At 49.0% G+C, this 15,336-nt stretch overlaps 1 protein-coding gene and 1 long non-coding RNA gene across 3 annotated transcripts in view; both read right to left on the reverse strand.

The window, feature by feature from the left end:
- DAAM1 (dishevelled associated activator of morphogenesis 1) overlaps nt 1–15,336 on the reverse strand; it is a 91,325-nt gene that overhangs the window by 56,761 nt on the left and 19,228 nt on the right. The window lies entirely within an intron of this gene.
- LOC136291849 (uncharacterized) lies at nt 3,331–5,711 on the reverse strand. The gene is made up of 4 exons (XR_010721773.1): nt 5,628–5,711; nt 5,335–5,422; nt 4,126–4,257; nt 3,331–3,471 (listed from the first exon to the last, which is right to left on the reverse strand). It is a non-coding gene; the product is annotated as an uncharacterized lncRNA (long non-coding RNA).

Here is a 15,336-nt window from a genome sequence, read left to right on the forward strand (position 1 = left end):
GAGCGGGCCAGAATAAATTAAGCTTAATTGCCCCTGTATGAACACAGCCAGGGGAAGATAGGTTGGGAAGGGTCATTGAGGGAACTTGTAGCCGAGCCCGAATCTCAAGGCAGGACTGATGGGGCTGAATCATTCCCAAATAACTTCGTTTCCTCAGAAACCGGGGTGAAAATGTGTGTGTGATGGGCTCAATCTGGAAACTCAGACCGAAGAGAAGGAGAAGGAGCTTAGCTCCTGTGTGTGACCAGGATGGACAAAGGCCACCTGGCTCAGTGACACACACAGATAGGAGTTTACTTCTCCCAGCCCTAAAAAGAAAATCATCAAGCCTACATCGCCCTGAGCAGTGTTTAAATGAAATCAGTCATTAGGAGAAGATTGGACCCTGGTGTCGCTTCCGCCTTTGCTTTAAGGAAAGGAGAGCAGCAATTACCACTTGCATATTCAACAGCCTCCTCAGCGAGCTAAATTAAACTTCGTGGAGCAAACGAGCTGCCAAAGCCTGTCTGTGACCGATGCCCCAACCAGCTGGTTGGGAGCCAGCACCGGTATTGCAGCACTGCGGTCTGCAGCCTAAAAATACCCAACAAGGGCACAAACACATGCAAAGGAGAGCACACGCTCCCCTTCACACCCGCCTCCTCCAGACCCACCCAGCAGCCAGGAGCTAAACCCTCAAACATGAATATTAGCTTGTTGTTTTCCTGGCTCCCCTCCCAAAATGAGGATGCAAGATCCTGAGCTCGCGCTCTCTCTCTGAATGTGGAGCTTTATTCCAGCGCCTTGCACAAGGAGGGTTTGGTGCAAGAGTGACAGCACCCACTGACCATCTCTGCCCTGTCCCCACCAATTTCAGCATCTTGGGCCACGTCCAGCTTTGCCTGCCTTTACTCTGCGAGAGCTCCAGCATAGCCTGGGATGCTCCCCAAACAATGGAAATATTCCAACTCTCATCCATCACTGCGAAGTGACTCCCTTGGCGGTGATGGTTGGGAGGCACTTGGCCTCAGCAAGGACTTTAGGAAGACACCACCACTGTCACCAAGTGTCAGAGCCAGGTGTCCAGGACCCCTTTTCTCAGCACTCAGAAAGCAGGAATTTGGCACTCCACACAGTGCACCCTGTAGTTGTCCCACCCCACCACTGAGCAAGGCTCATCCTCCCTCGGGGCTTCTCCCCATGAATTCAACACCCAGATTAGGGCACAGCACAAGATAACTTGTATCATTTTTTAAAGTAAACAATTCCAGATGATTTTACCTCCCCTTTAAGTCACATCCAGACCTCCACAGCAATAAAAACTGGATGCTCCCACAGCGTTTTTCAGATCAGCTGTACATTTGCAGCATTCCCTGAGAAGCACCAAAGCCCTTCCCAGGCATGTTTCAATTTTTCACCTTACAGACCCAAGACAGTCAGCACCATCCTTGGCTCCACTCGGTAACCCAAGCTCTTCTTGGGTTTGGTTCTGACTGTGAGCCCTCCAAGGTGTGTCCATGGTGCTCTGCCCATCCAAGAGGCAGCAGCACATCCCTCTCAAGAGAGAGATGTGCTTCTCCATTTCAAATTTGCACCAAAGCCAGTGCATGGAAACATTTTTTACTGAAGGGGGGGGGGGGGGGGGTGTGTCTAAGCATTATTCAATTTTAAAAAAAAAAGGTTTGACATTGAGCTCTTGCATGCATGAAATGCTCAGAAATAGGATTGCCTTCCCCTGAGCAGGAATCACCTTCCCTCCAACACAGAAGCTTAAAGGATCTGAGCTCATTACCAGCACCTCCACCATGCTGAGCATGGTGCCGGTATCCACTGCACAGCTGCTCCTATTTAAAGCAACCAGAATGATTTTTTTGGCCACAAACTCTCATGCTGACTTCCAGAACCTCCTTTCTCCAGTGTAAAGCTGTTTTCAGGCATTGCCCTGTACAGGGCAATGTTTGTGTTTGGTGGAAATCAGTGCATATGGTCAGGAGGGGACAAAAAGCCCAAAACATTCAGCTAAAAGGCTTTAAACTATTGATTGCCTTTTCTCCACCCATCTACTCTCAAAACAGAAAGCCAAAAGGGATGGGAACAGGACCCTTTCCATGATGCAGCTGCCAGGAGGAGTCTGATTAATCATTAGTGCATCACAAGAGCCGTGATTGTCAGCACAAGCAGATCTCAAAGACTTGGGTTTCATGTATTTATGAATACACCCGCCAAATCCCGAACTACCTCATCTCAGAAATCCTGTTACACTCTATGAACCCAACAAAAAGAGTGTTTTGTGTCTCCATACCCTGCTTGGGCTACGTGGTACCTGAAGGCCACCAGCACGATGCCCCTGATGCCATGAGGAGATGGCTGCAGCCACAGGTCTCTGCGCACTCCAGCAAAGCCCCATCTGCCAGCATCACCCAAAACCCAGTGCTTGCCTAAAACGCGTCACCTCCTCTTTCTGTTCTTCCCTTTTATTGTGGCATTTGTCACATCCTGAAGCACACATCTGGGCCTGCTGTCTCACAAGGAAAGACCCTGCTCAGCTCCAGGGCAGGTGAGCTTTGGGGGCTTGATGGCCAGCCACATCCAGGGTGCAGCAAGAAAAATTAGAACAAGTTTCTTACAGAGCCAGAGAGGGAAAGACACAGTTCCACGAATCTGTAACGTGCCAGAAAATCCCTCCTCCTTCCTCTTTAAACTTACACCTGTCAGAAGTGCTGGGAGAGACTTTTTTGTTTGTGTCCGCATGGGGCTCCCACCTGGAGGTGCCGATGTTATTCAGGGAAAAGAGCAACAACCTCCACCGTGCTGTGAGAGCTCCATGGCCTGGCTCGCCTGTCGCCTTCTCCAGCACACCAGTGAGGTCCCTGCCAAGGGAAGCACACAGGCTGCTGACTCTGTAATCCACTTTTCAGGGGGAAGAGCGTGGTGCACAGCGGGGTGAGACGGGATCTGTCTTAACGCTCTCCAGCTGAAATCAATCCTCGGAGCAGCGCTGCTCGCCTTGGCAAGCCAGCAAAAATCTGGAGCAGGGGATGGCTGATGGTGTGCTCTTCATGCCAGGGCATGGAGACAAGCTTGGATCCAAGGAGAAGGCTGAGGGCTTGCAGCATCTATCAGGAGCTGGTCCAGGGAACCCCACAGAGCCCTTGATCCCCTGTGGTGCACGGCTCAGTGCACGTATTAATCCAGCCAGGAAAGACGCTGCAGCAGCAAAACTTTGTTTAGTTTTTGAGGATTAAAAACCAAACCTTGCTGGAAGTTTCCCAGCCATCTAGACGGTGAGCAGCACAGTAACACTGGAGGTCATGAGTTCTCCACCAAAAGGGTACATTTCATCAGCGACAAGCTCGGCACCGGCGCCAGATCCTCCAAACCACCACAGACCACTTCCTAGATGAGCTCCAGCAGATCAGCTCAGGCAAATACCATTTATTTCAGGAACAAGGGCAACAACACGGAGCCACAGACAAGACCCAGTTTCCAAACCTATAAAAATATATATATATATATATATTTCTTGATATTCACTAGGGTGCTGAATGACCCAATTTCACAGACACACACATCCCGTTTTCCCAGAAACCAGGCGGATTCGTGGTCTTCTTTTCACAGAATCAAACCAAAAAAGTGGGGTGGGTTGGCACTGGTGGGAGGAATAAACAGTTTTCAAGTCACATATCGCTCCCCTAAATCCACTCCATGATTTTGCATCCTGAAACCCAGGCACAACACTTATCCAAGCACAAGAGACTTTCCAGGAAGACAGGAGGAGGCAGAGTTGGCAGAGGGGGCTCTCCAGGAAGGATGCTGAGGTATTCCCCTGACTTCCCTGCGTCCCAGCCCAGTTTTAAAAGGCAACACGGAAAAAAAAAACAAAACAAAACAAACAAAAAAAAAAAAACCGAAAAGAACAAAAAAACCACACAAAACAAAAACAAAACAAAAACAAACAAAAAACCAAACACACACACCAAAAAAAAAAAAAAAAAAACAGCAGAAAGGAAAGGCTGTGGGTCTCGGTGCTCCCCTCACCCTGCTCTTGTTTTGGGGCAGCAGCTGTCGGTGCTGCATTGTGGTGGGGCTCAAAGGGGCAGGCACAGCCCTTTCAGAGCCTCTGTGCAGGGAGGGATTAGCACTCACCCGAGGCTCTCCTGAAAGCCTTGCAGGGAAGAAGAGCCTCCTAGAATTTGTCCTGTGCCATTTGAACCCGGTCTCTCAGGCAGCCTTTGGCAGTGTCCGGGCTGGGCGATTCAAAGCCTTGTCCAGGCAGCCCTCAAGGACAAAACCAGTAAAGAGAGAGGGATGCAAGACCCCCTAGGCAGCTCAGGGGGCTCCTACAGCCTCACTGAGCATCCCAGGGGGAGCATCCTCTTCATCCTGGCTCCATCCCTATCACCCAGCACAAGCACCAATCCAGCCCCACTCCTTTCCACTGCTGGTTTTGGCCCCAGCTGGGAGAAAACTCATTCAAAGCACAACACACCTCCCGAAGGTGCTAATACCAGCTGTAAAGCCCAGCCCAGATATCACAAGTTCTGACTACTCCCTTTGACGATGCAAATGCAGTTAATACAAACTCAGCAGCCTGGCAAACCGGAGAGGAGTTGTATTTCCCACTGGAGGAAGATATTTGTTTGCCAATTAGCCCTTCTCCTGGAGAACAACAGTTCAATCAACAACCTTCCTTTATTTTAATTCCTCCCTTTTTTTTCACCCTCCAGTGAATATTTGGGCTGTGACTGTGATTTATCATACGCAAACCCTCACTGCTGAGCTCCCCATTTCAGCACTAATCCCCGGGGTGAGACCTGCTGAAGGCAGGCAGGTTTTTTTCCCCTTCTAAAGCCTCTTAATTTGGCTTCACAAAGTGGAGTTTCCGAGTTCCTCAGCAGCAGATGCTTCCAGTCCATCAGCACAGCAACATCTGCCATGGGGCCACCACCACGACAAGGCAACAAGGAGCTACTGACTGAGTCCCAGAGGGCTTTTTTTGGGTGGTTTTTGGAGCTTTTTAGCACTATCCCTGCTTCAAGTGAGGCTACTGGAACCACAGGTGCTCAGGCATTTTGTGGTGTGGAGCAAGCTGGTTTCTTTCTCTCTTAAAATGGAAACTGGATGAAGGCTGCTGTAAATAGGAGTCCCTCCCAGCAGGGCCCCTGATGGCTAAATATCATTAAACTTCCAAGATATCATTAAACTCGTAGTACAGAAGGTGCCCAGAGCAAACAAAACACACTTGTCAGATCTCTCAGCTGGCCTACCCATCTGCAATGCTGATTTCCTTTTAAAGCTTTTTAAATTCTGATGTTAATTCAGAGCGATTTCCCTCCCCCCCCCCAAAGTACAAACCTGGGGTTGAGAACTCCTTGATAAATATGTCTAATGGCAGAAAAGGCCCGCTGGCTGCTTCTCCTTCCAGTATGACACGAATACCTCCCTGTGTTCCAGCAGATGAACACCAAAAAACAATGTATGTGATCTCACATCAGGCACAATATGATCCCTCCAACTCCCACCCAGCCCGGGATAAAAACAGCAACTTTTATCACATTTCACTGAAATACTGTCTGCATTTAAACAAAAGAAAAAAAGAAAATTAGGCGAGCACAGCAAGTGAGATTAACTGGAAAGCTTGGTCATACTTATTTTATGTGGCTACAGCACAACGTAGCTGATGGCAAAAGCCCTGCTTTGACCAGGATGGATCTGCAACATCCTGAGCCGCATGGCAGCAGGACTCGATTTTCCAGGACAGCTGCTCAAATCCACCACCTGCAACTCAGAAGACTTGTCTTAATGGGGGCACGTGGTTTTAATTGCCTAATTATCCAGCCTCTAACCGAGGGGATGGATCAAAAGAAGGCTCCTCTTCCCCTCTGGAGCATGCAGAGGGGAATGTCAGTCCAGTGGAAGTCCCAAGGGGGTGCATTTAAAAATCAATAGAGGCTATTTTAATGCTTAATCCAGGAAAGTATCAGCATCAGCAGCATCAATACAAACCAAATTTAAACACACTGAGTACATGCACAGGACTGTTAGTTTTCCCTCTGTGCATTGATTTAACCAAATCTGGTTTTCCTCAGAGAGTTTGGAGTTCAAACAAGGCATCCACGGTACCTCTGGAGCTTCAGGCATCCTGCCTGCTTTCATCTCTTATATACTGCTCAAAAAATGAGTCTCTGCACCTAACTTCAGCATATATTTCAGTGAGGAAACCCCCTGGAGGGGCAATATCAAAGCAACAGTGGTCACATCCCTGCCAGGGCTGCATATGGGAGTGGAGATCCTCTCTTTGCAGGTTTTCACACTGCACCCGGCACAAACTGCAACACAAGCTTCCCACCCCTGTAGATATTTATACAATCATCTCCCTTTTCATTAAAAAAAAAAAAAAAAAAAAAAGAAGAAAAAGCCTAGCAATTGCAAATAACCACTTTGAAAAAGTGACCCAAGGGGATCCTGAGAGGCTCAGACACCCTGAGGGAACATAACTATGTTTGATTTTCTTTAAATTTAATCGCTCCCCCAAGCACCCACTGGTCTCTGCAGAGATGCTCCCACTTCCTCCTCAAACCAGTCCTGCCCTTCCCAAGCTGGCTGCGGCTGGAATGCTTGATTTTCCTTGGGTCTGTGCTGGAAACAGAGTTACTAACACAGAGATGTTTTAGTTCCTGCCATGCAGGGAGCCAAGGTTTTTTCTGCCCCTCACACAGGAGCAGAAAAGGTTGGGGGTGCACAAGGAGCTGGGAGGGGACACAGCCAGAACAGCTGACCCCAAGTGACCCAAGGGTGTTCCAGAGCACCTGGAGTCACGCTCAGATGACAGATCTGGGGGACACCTTTGGAGTGATGGCATCTTTACTCCTCCCCATCAACACCAGCCTGGTTTACCCACAGTCCAAACCCCACACTTCAGAGGTGAGTCCTGGCAGTGGCTGGGTCTTGCAGAGCTCCTCACACCTGGGCAAAAGGCTTCAGGAGCTCTGGTGATCAGTGACTTGTGGCATTCCTTCAAAGCTCCCCTCCTTTCATGGCTGCAGGGCAATGCATTTGACTGACACCAGGTCTGCCCAGCCCTGCAGTGGGAAAATACATCCCCAACACTCTCCCATTCCTTCAGCAGCTTTCGGAACACCTCTGTCAGCAAAAGTGGACACGGAGCCGGGTGATGGAGGCCACCCAGGGGTGCAGCTTTGCACTCACCAGAATGTCAGGTCTTCCAACACAGCCCAGACAACACCATGGATAACAAAGTGAGGCCCAGCAAGGCTAACCAAGATTGAGAACCATGACTTCATCTCCAACCCTTTGCTAGAACAGACAGCCTGCAGGTTTGCTGCCCAGACACTGCCCCTAAACACTGAAAAACATTTTCCCCCTTTTGTCTGACCTCTGCATCCCATTGCCCCAAATTAACACTGCAGGCTGGATGGCCGAAACACATGGCAATGACATAATGCAAAGAGAGACTGACCCTCAGAGATCATCCACAGTCTTCTGACTGCCCAAAGGGGAAGGAAATTAAATGGCTTTTGGATAACAAATCTTTGCAGCATTTCCCAACACAAGAACTGTAACGCTGAAGTGAAAGCTTGAAGAAGCTGCAAATTGGATTTAGGTACCTGAAAATTCCAGATTCAATCCACTACTGCCAGAGTTGTCACAGGAAGAGAAAGCATCCTGAAATAATTGCCTCTCCAGGCAAAAAACTTGCAAAGTGCCCTTAATGCAGACTTTTCTAGCTGGCAAGAGCTACCCACCCCCGTGGACTGCAACATGAGCCATGCGGGCAGCCAGACAGGAGAGAAAAAGCATCTTCCAGGCAATCACAGGCATTTTCTTCCCAGCTGAGTGCCTCGTGAAAAGAGCATCTACAGGAGCACTTGACACATGCCAGGGCTTTCTAAATTCACTTTCAGAAGATTTACCAACACTGCCGACACGTCCTATGGAAAAGGAATTCGTGCTATGCAAATCCAGCCTCAGACTGCTCCCTGCCTAATCTAGCTTTAGATTCAAATGCTTATTACCATGGCGTCTAATCGGGTCATGTGTAATAGACAGGTTTAGTTTGGGCTCCCAGGACTTCAGCTGTGCTCCTACTAAGGCACTGAATGGAGAAAGAAGAAAGGAAACAAAGAGGGGGGAAAAAAAAAATAAAAACCCCAACACTGCGGAAGAATTCAGGTTTTGGTGGAAACCAGGCCTGGAAAGAAGCATTGACACCTACCAGTGAAAGGCAGGCTGATATGCAAACATTTGGCAGCTCACCAAGAACACACTGAATGTCAAGTCCTGTTTGCACCCTGTCACATCCCTGCAGGGAAGCTGGTGCTGGCTGGTCTTTCAGGGTCTGTCCCTTCCCCCAAAGACGAGGTGATGAAATGATCTCACACCCACGGAGGACCCATCTACCAGCAGCACCAAGCCCAGCTGGTCACACCATCACCTCCAGACTACCTTCCACATGCTCTGAGCACCCACAGCAGCACCTCCAGAGCCCGGGGAACACCTGCCAGCCAGGAGCTGTTGCTGCTTTACGGAGGAAGGGGGTACATCACTGCATTAGGATCTGCAGCAGGACACGAGGACCATGGGAATGTCATTCCCAGAGGCAACCACCTCCCTGTTTGCTGGCACCAGGCACACCGCTCTGGCCAAGGCAACCTCTGTCCCAATCAACACCAGGCAAAATGCTTCCTTTAACTTCTGAGTTTGTGACATTTGTTCTGCTCAAACCAACCCTGGTGCCTCCAACCCACAACCTCTAAGCTCCACCATGCAGCTGCAGCTCAGCCACTGGGCACCAGAAATAACCCAGAGGCAGGGACACAGGACCCCCCTCCTCGGGATTCTCCTCTCCATCTGCTGCTCATCTGCCAGGCTCTGCTTTCCTGCAACACAGCACGGTGAGGTTTCCAACAGCACTGTCCAGCTCCCACCTTCAGGATGCTGAATCCCAGCAGCGTGGCCTCCCCTGCCTTCCACAGTGCCCACACGGACTGGCAACCAGCTCCAGCAAAAGTCAAGACATCCAAATGTTGCTGTCAGTTTCTGAAGACCCTACAAGACAGTGCTGGCCCTGTTACGCAGCCAAAATTACATTTGGTGGGGTGAGCAGCACTAGGAATACCAACATGAATGCAAAGATTTCCTTCTGTGAATCTCAGCAACATAAGCCATTTTTAGAGTGAGGCTGCAGGATGAACTTACATTTATTAGACATCAGAGAATTCACTGAGGTGAAGATCCCCCTGGCAACACCTACATGTCTGCACAGAGCCCTGCAGCGTGGGCTCCCTGCTGTCTCATAACGTGGCAAATCCAACTAAAGCACTCTTTATGACTTGGATGTTCATAACATTTATGTGTATTCCCTGGTGTCCAGTACAGGCTGAGGTTTCATTGCATCCCTTAATAAAAAACCTCCACAACACCCTCCTAACTTGATGGCTGTTTCGACAAAAATTACAGCAGCACCACGGATTTGGGAGGAAAAACCAATCTGAAAGAAAGGACAAAACCAGGCAATGGACTAAGTGAATTGTCAGTGATGGGAGGAGGCGCATACGGACAGACCGACTTTAAAGCTTCCCCTCATTAGGAAATTAAACTAAAATCATGGGTTAACTTTCAGCAGTGCACGTTGTTACTGGGGAGAGTGAGGCAGCTGATTTCCTGCCACTCAGGCACATGTTTCTCTATGCTTCATCATTTCCTGAATTAATAATCAAATGCTTTGAAAGGAGAAGGGGAAAAAAAACAAAAAAAACCCCAGAGAAACTGGAGGCTGCAGCTCTCAGTGCTCTCATCACCATTTTCAAAGACCAAGCCAGATTTACCAGAGCCTGCATCACTGCCCGGCTGTGCTGGTGCCTGCCCAGGCTCTCCCTCCAGCACGTTCCCAGCTCGCAGCTGCACCTGGAACTGGTCTGGGGGACTTTTCCCCTTGCTCCTGTAGCCAAAACAACCACCAGGGATGGTTAAACCAGGTGGAAGGACCCCTGTTTCCATGCAACCCAGCCTGCAGCACAGAAGGAGGAAACTTTGTGAGATTCCCTGCCTGAGGACAAGGATGGAGAAGCTTATGGAGGAGCCCTTCCCAGCACCAAAGGAGCCATGCAAATAGTATTTACCAGGTCACAGCTGCTAAATACTCCAGCAAAGTCATGCTCACAAAAGGAAAAACTCCCATTCCTGTATTTACAGCCACTTCTACAGCAGTCTCCAGGACAAGGCCATTCCCAATGACGACTGTGAGGAAGTCCAAGTGAAGAGACTCATAGCACAGAGACTCATGGATAGCTCACACATAAGTGAAAAAACATTTCCAAGCCTCAGAAGCTGCGTTGCTGGAGCTGTGGATAACACACAGGCAGAGAGCATGGTTTGCTTATGATAAGCCAGGATGACAACCCAGTGGAAACGTAAAAATAATTTAATGAATAAGTATATTTAGAGTTATAATCCCCCAGCAGCTTTATTTATAGGGATGCCAATCACTTTTACAGAGATATAAAATTGGCTGGCAGAACGCCTTAGACTATATCCAGAAACCCATCTGTAACAAATCTAAGCTGTGATATCCCCGCGCGTTTGGCCAAACAAGAACGCTGATGCCAGTTATCCTTGCTTTAAACGTGCAGATGGGCTCAGGGGGGCTCGCCAAGCCTTCCCCAGAGCCAAGGATGGATGAATTCCCCCAACACCTACTGTAAACTGGTTGGGAAAAGGACCAGATGAAGGAAAACCAGCCACCATCTGGGCTGTGTGGATTCCCACACCAGCGCAAAGCTGGCTGGAGAACAAGCCGGCGTCCAGCTGGCTCCAGGGGAACCTCCTTCAGAACCTTCCCTGAAGTGGGGAGCTGTGAGCAAGGTTAAAAAACCCCATGGAGCTCTGCAGCACCTTTAAAAGGTGGGGACATTCAAGTAGGGCTCTTGGGTATTGTTTTTTTTTTTTGATTCATCGTTCAAGACACAAAGCTGGGACAGAGGAAGATGCAGGAGAAATTAACGGAAAGGCATCACTTGGCTCAGTCTCAAAGCAGATGAGGATTTCTAGTGATCCTTTGCCCAGGATCTCACAACTTTATCCAAACCTGCAGATGTCAAGGGAAGAGGCTGCTGTGGATTTCCACAGGGCTGGTGACCACCTGGGAAACTGCAAAGTCACAACTAATTCACAAGAAACAAAGAAAAACCTGCTCTTCACCCCAGTGGGACTTCTGAGGACTGGCTGTCTCAGAAATGGGGCAAAACGGGGATGGCTCCATGTCAAATACAGACTGTGGGTAACTGCAATTCATCCGTAAAGCTTTCAGTATGTTGGCAAATGCCAAGGTGGAAAAGGTTACTCTGGAATACTACTCTGAATAGCTCTGGAAACAAACTCAACGTTAATTTTCATCACTTATTCAGCAAATGATTTGAATAAACGGAGGAAGGCTCGTGCACACATACTGACAGTATTGTTTGGTAGATTTTTGCCTCTGCTCCTGAGATCACTTATGACAAAAAAACACCCAGCAAAGACGATCACTTTCCAGACCAATGAGTGTATTCAACTACCCTTGGGGACGAGGTTACCTCTCAAGATCCCTTCCAGCACAATTTTAGTACCATTTTACACCACAAACTATTTTCACACTGGCATTTGCTCTGATTTATCCCTGGAAATAAGTTTGTCTAAAAGAAAAATTGATGGGGAAAAAAAAAAAAAAAACAAAAACCAAAAAAACCCCCAAAAAACCAGAAACCCAACAGCAGTTTTCTCGCTCAAGGACAAAGCAAAGTAAAACAACCAAGCGCAGCGCTACGGCATCCTCGATCCAAATGTTTTCCAAAACATTTCCAAATGTTTCTCAAGGCTTCCAGATGAAGCTTTCATAACTAGGCTGCAACCTCTCCAAAGCCTCAGGCACTGAGCGTGGCATCAATGGCATGTCGCAGCAGAGACACCAAGGAGATGGCTGGTGGTGACTTTGGCAGTGACACACCTGCCAAAACACACCCAAGAGCCCTGCAGAGAAAACACAGCGTTTCAAAGAAAAACTGCCTCTGCTTCCTCCACAGGGCATATTCCAATGTGAGAGAGGAGCTTGATTGCTGCATGGGCTCTCAGGAAGGGTCAGTCCCTCTGTGCTGCGCACTGGTGAGGCCACACCTCAAGTGCTCTGTCCAGTTCTGGGCCCCTCAGGACAAGAAGGCATTAAGGTGTCCAGACAAGGGAAGGGAGCTGGAAAAGGGTCTGGAGAACAAGTCTGATGAGGAGCAGCTCTGGGGGCTCAGCCTGGAGAAATGGATGCTCAGGGGGAACCTTCTGGCTCTGCACAACTCCCTGAGAAGAGAGTGCAGCCAGGTGGGGGTCAGGCTCTGCTCCCCGGGAACGAGGAACAGGACAAAAGGACACGGCCTCAAGCTATGTCGGGAGTGGTTCAGGTTGGACATCAGGAAGAATTTCTTCACTGAAAGGGCTGTTAAGCATTGGGACAGAGTGCCCAGGGGCATGGTGGAGTCACCATCCCTGGAGGTGCTCAAGAAACAGCTGTGTGTGGTACCCAGTGCTATGGTTTGGTTGACAAGGTGGTGTTTGATCAAAAGATTGGACTCAATGATCTTGGAGGACTTTTCCAACTTTAATGATTCTATAAATACATGTGGGCCAGATGTCCTCACCTTCTCTACAGGCTTTTGAGTTTATTCCAAGCAACTTAGGAAGATCCTTCCCTGCCTCTCTTCTGGAATTACAAAAAAAAAAAAAAAAAAGAATTCATTAAAATAATTTTTTTAAAAAAAGTTTAAAACCCACTTATGGAATGGTAACAGGTAAGGAGAGAAAAACGTACATTTTCTACACTCAAGCAAAAAATGCTGAAGTTCTGTCCACACCACCATCAAATGTGGGTATTTATGGTCATTACACAGAGAAAACCGAGACAGTTGTAGCAGATTCTGGTCTGGGCAGCTGACCACAAGGACAGATGAGCACTGAGGCCTCAGCAGTGCTCAGCTGCAGGAACTGACAACTCTGGGGAGGGGGGACTGGCACACAGCTGGTCCCCATCCTCAGCCTCCCCATCCCAGTGCTGACACAACCTCAGCGGAAACAGGGGCGCCTGTAAAGGTCTGAGTCCTTCCAAGCCCAAACTCATCCCCACCTCTTCCAACATGGACACAATCACAGCCCCTCCTATCAACTGTACACGGGCTTTGGATTAGACCTTTTGTAGAGTAGGAAAGAAAAAAAAAAAAAAGAGCCTTTCTTGAGGATGATAAAGTCTAGACACTACAATATATTTTCCAGCTGATGCAGCAAACCTAAAAGGCCCTCCCTTGATCTCGGACTGTCACGATCAAAGCCATTATCCCGTTTGGAGCCCTTCTGAAACTTTAGCTTCCAAATGTGCAAGTTATTTTTAAAATCTAAACCAGGCCAAGCCTCTTGTTTGGAGTTTTATGAGGAAAATGGGGTGTGCTCCTCCCAAACCTTCCCCCACCACGTCTGAAAGGGGCTGGTGGGCACATGGTGGAGGACCAGAGCAGGGAGGGAGCCCCATGTCTGGGGACATCTCAGTGGCACCTGGTGGCCACAATCTACTTGCATGGGGGGACAGAGCTGAACCCCCCAAGCTGGCTATGGTGTGGGGAATATTCCCCATCCTTGACTGAGACAGAGTTTTTTGGAGACCAAACATTGTTTGCATCCCCATCCTCAGGATTTGTGCCTGCCTTTGGCACCCTCTGTCACTGACTGTGTTACTCTGGAGACAAGGAAAAGGAAGCTTGAGATGCTTTCATTTCTACAGAAATTAAATAAAACTAAGCACTATGATTTTCCTTTACCAGGTAGCAGGATGATCAAGTGCACAAATAACATCCAGCTCTACACCAAGGGACAACCAGGGAAATAAGGTGCTCAAAAAATCATTCTCCAGTCTCTTAGAGCAGTTTTTCAGTTGGCTGAAAGGAATGAAGAAATACATAGCCCTGCAAAAAAACAGGAAAGCCAAAGGGGAATCATCCTCTGCCTTAAGTGGGATGCTCAAGGAGAGGAGGTGGAAGACCAGCCAGCTCAGCCCAGACCAGCTGGTGCTGTGTGATGAACACCAGAGCTCCTGGCATGCCACGGCCTCTGCAGGAGAGGGAACCTGTGGTCAGTCCCAATCACCAAAGCTTCCAGTCCAGACTGGAAAAAAACAAAGGATGAATGGTCTGGAATCATGAGGAGCTTGGAGAGAACTTTGAAGGGCTTTTTGAAAGCAGGTGACCACCAAGCTTCCCCTCCCACATCCTAAGGTCGACTTTTAACGGGGATATTCTTCAAAGAGAGATGGGGACAGGAGGGGGCTCACCCTGCAGAAAGAAGAGAGTAACACAGAGCATTCACATGCTCCAAAGCTATTTAGAATTCAAATGAGACTCCCTAGTGAGCGCTTAATTTAACTAAGCAACTTCTAAAGCATCAGGCAAATCGGCCACATCATCTCCTTTCCTTCCCAGCACCCTCTCCACCACTCTGTCATCTCCCTTCCCCTCCGTGCTTTCACTCTCCTCCACTCCCAGCAGCTCTGCTCCTCCTCCCCACCTCTCCCTCTGCCCAAACCAAGCAGATCTGTGAAAGGCTGAGTGAAGCAGGCAGGCACACACCAGCAGGATGGGGATTAGAGACAGACCTGCCACCCCCTCCAGCACCCCTCACTGTGGCTGGAGGGACCACGCCAGGCAGGAGCAATGGCTGTGCTGCACATCACACACTGCCAGTGCTTCGGGAGGTGTTGTCTGAAGTGCCACCAGCTTTCCAGCTGGGCAAACATCAAGGGAAAAAATCAGGCTGACAGGTTTTCTTAAGAGTATTTCCATCAAACAGGACTTTTCCCACCTCCACACACACCGGAGCAGAAAGAGCAAAGGCCACGGGCAGTGCAGTGCTGGCTGTGACAGGCACCACATCAGTCCCAGAGGGGACAGAGGATTTGCCAGCGTCTCTCCAAATTGTCACTCCGGAGCTGGGACAGGATGTGGGGATCATGCCCAGCTTCAGCTCTGCCACAGCAGAGTCCAACACAGGCCCCATCACTGTGGCTTGTCTTTACTCTTCCCAACAAACGCAGAGAGAAAGATTCAACCTCAACCTTCACACAAGCAATTTCCCCTGAAGCCACCCAAGCCCTGCAGATCCCTTTGGTCCCGCCTTGTCCCCTCCAGGCCTCTTCCCTTTCACGAGTTTCTCCCAGGGAAGGAGAACAAGACCCAGCTGCACATCTCGATCCACAAGAAGGGCTAACACAAAGCTACCAACCTCAAAAATTTATGCTCCCTCTCACGCAGGAAAGCAGAGAAACTGATGGCA

The sequence above is a fragment of the Chamaea fasciata genome, unplaced genomic scaffold (assembly GCF_029207755.1).
Source record: "Chamaea fasciata isolate MVZ Bird 193981 ecotype frontalis unplaced genomic scaffold, bChaFas1.0.hap1 SCAF_7, whole genome shotgun sequence".
NCBI classification, from domain to species: domain Eukaryota; kingdom Metazoa; phylum Chordata; class Aves; order Passeriformes; family Sylviidae; genus Chamaea; species Chamaea fasciata.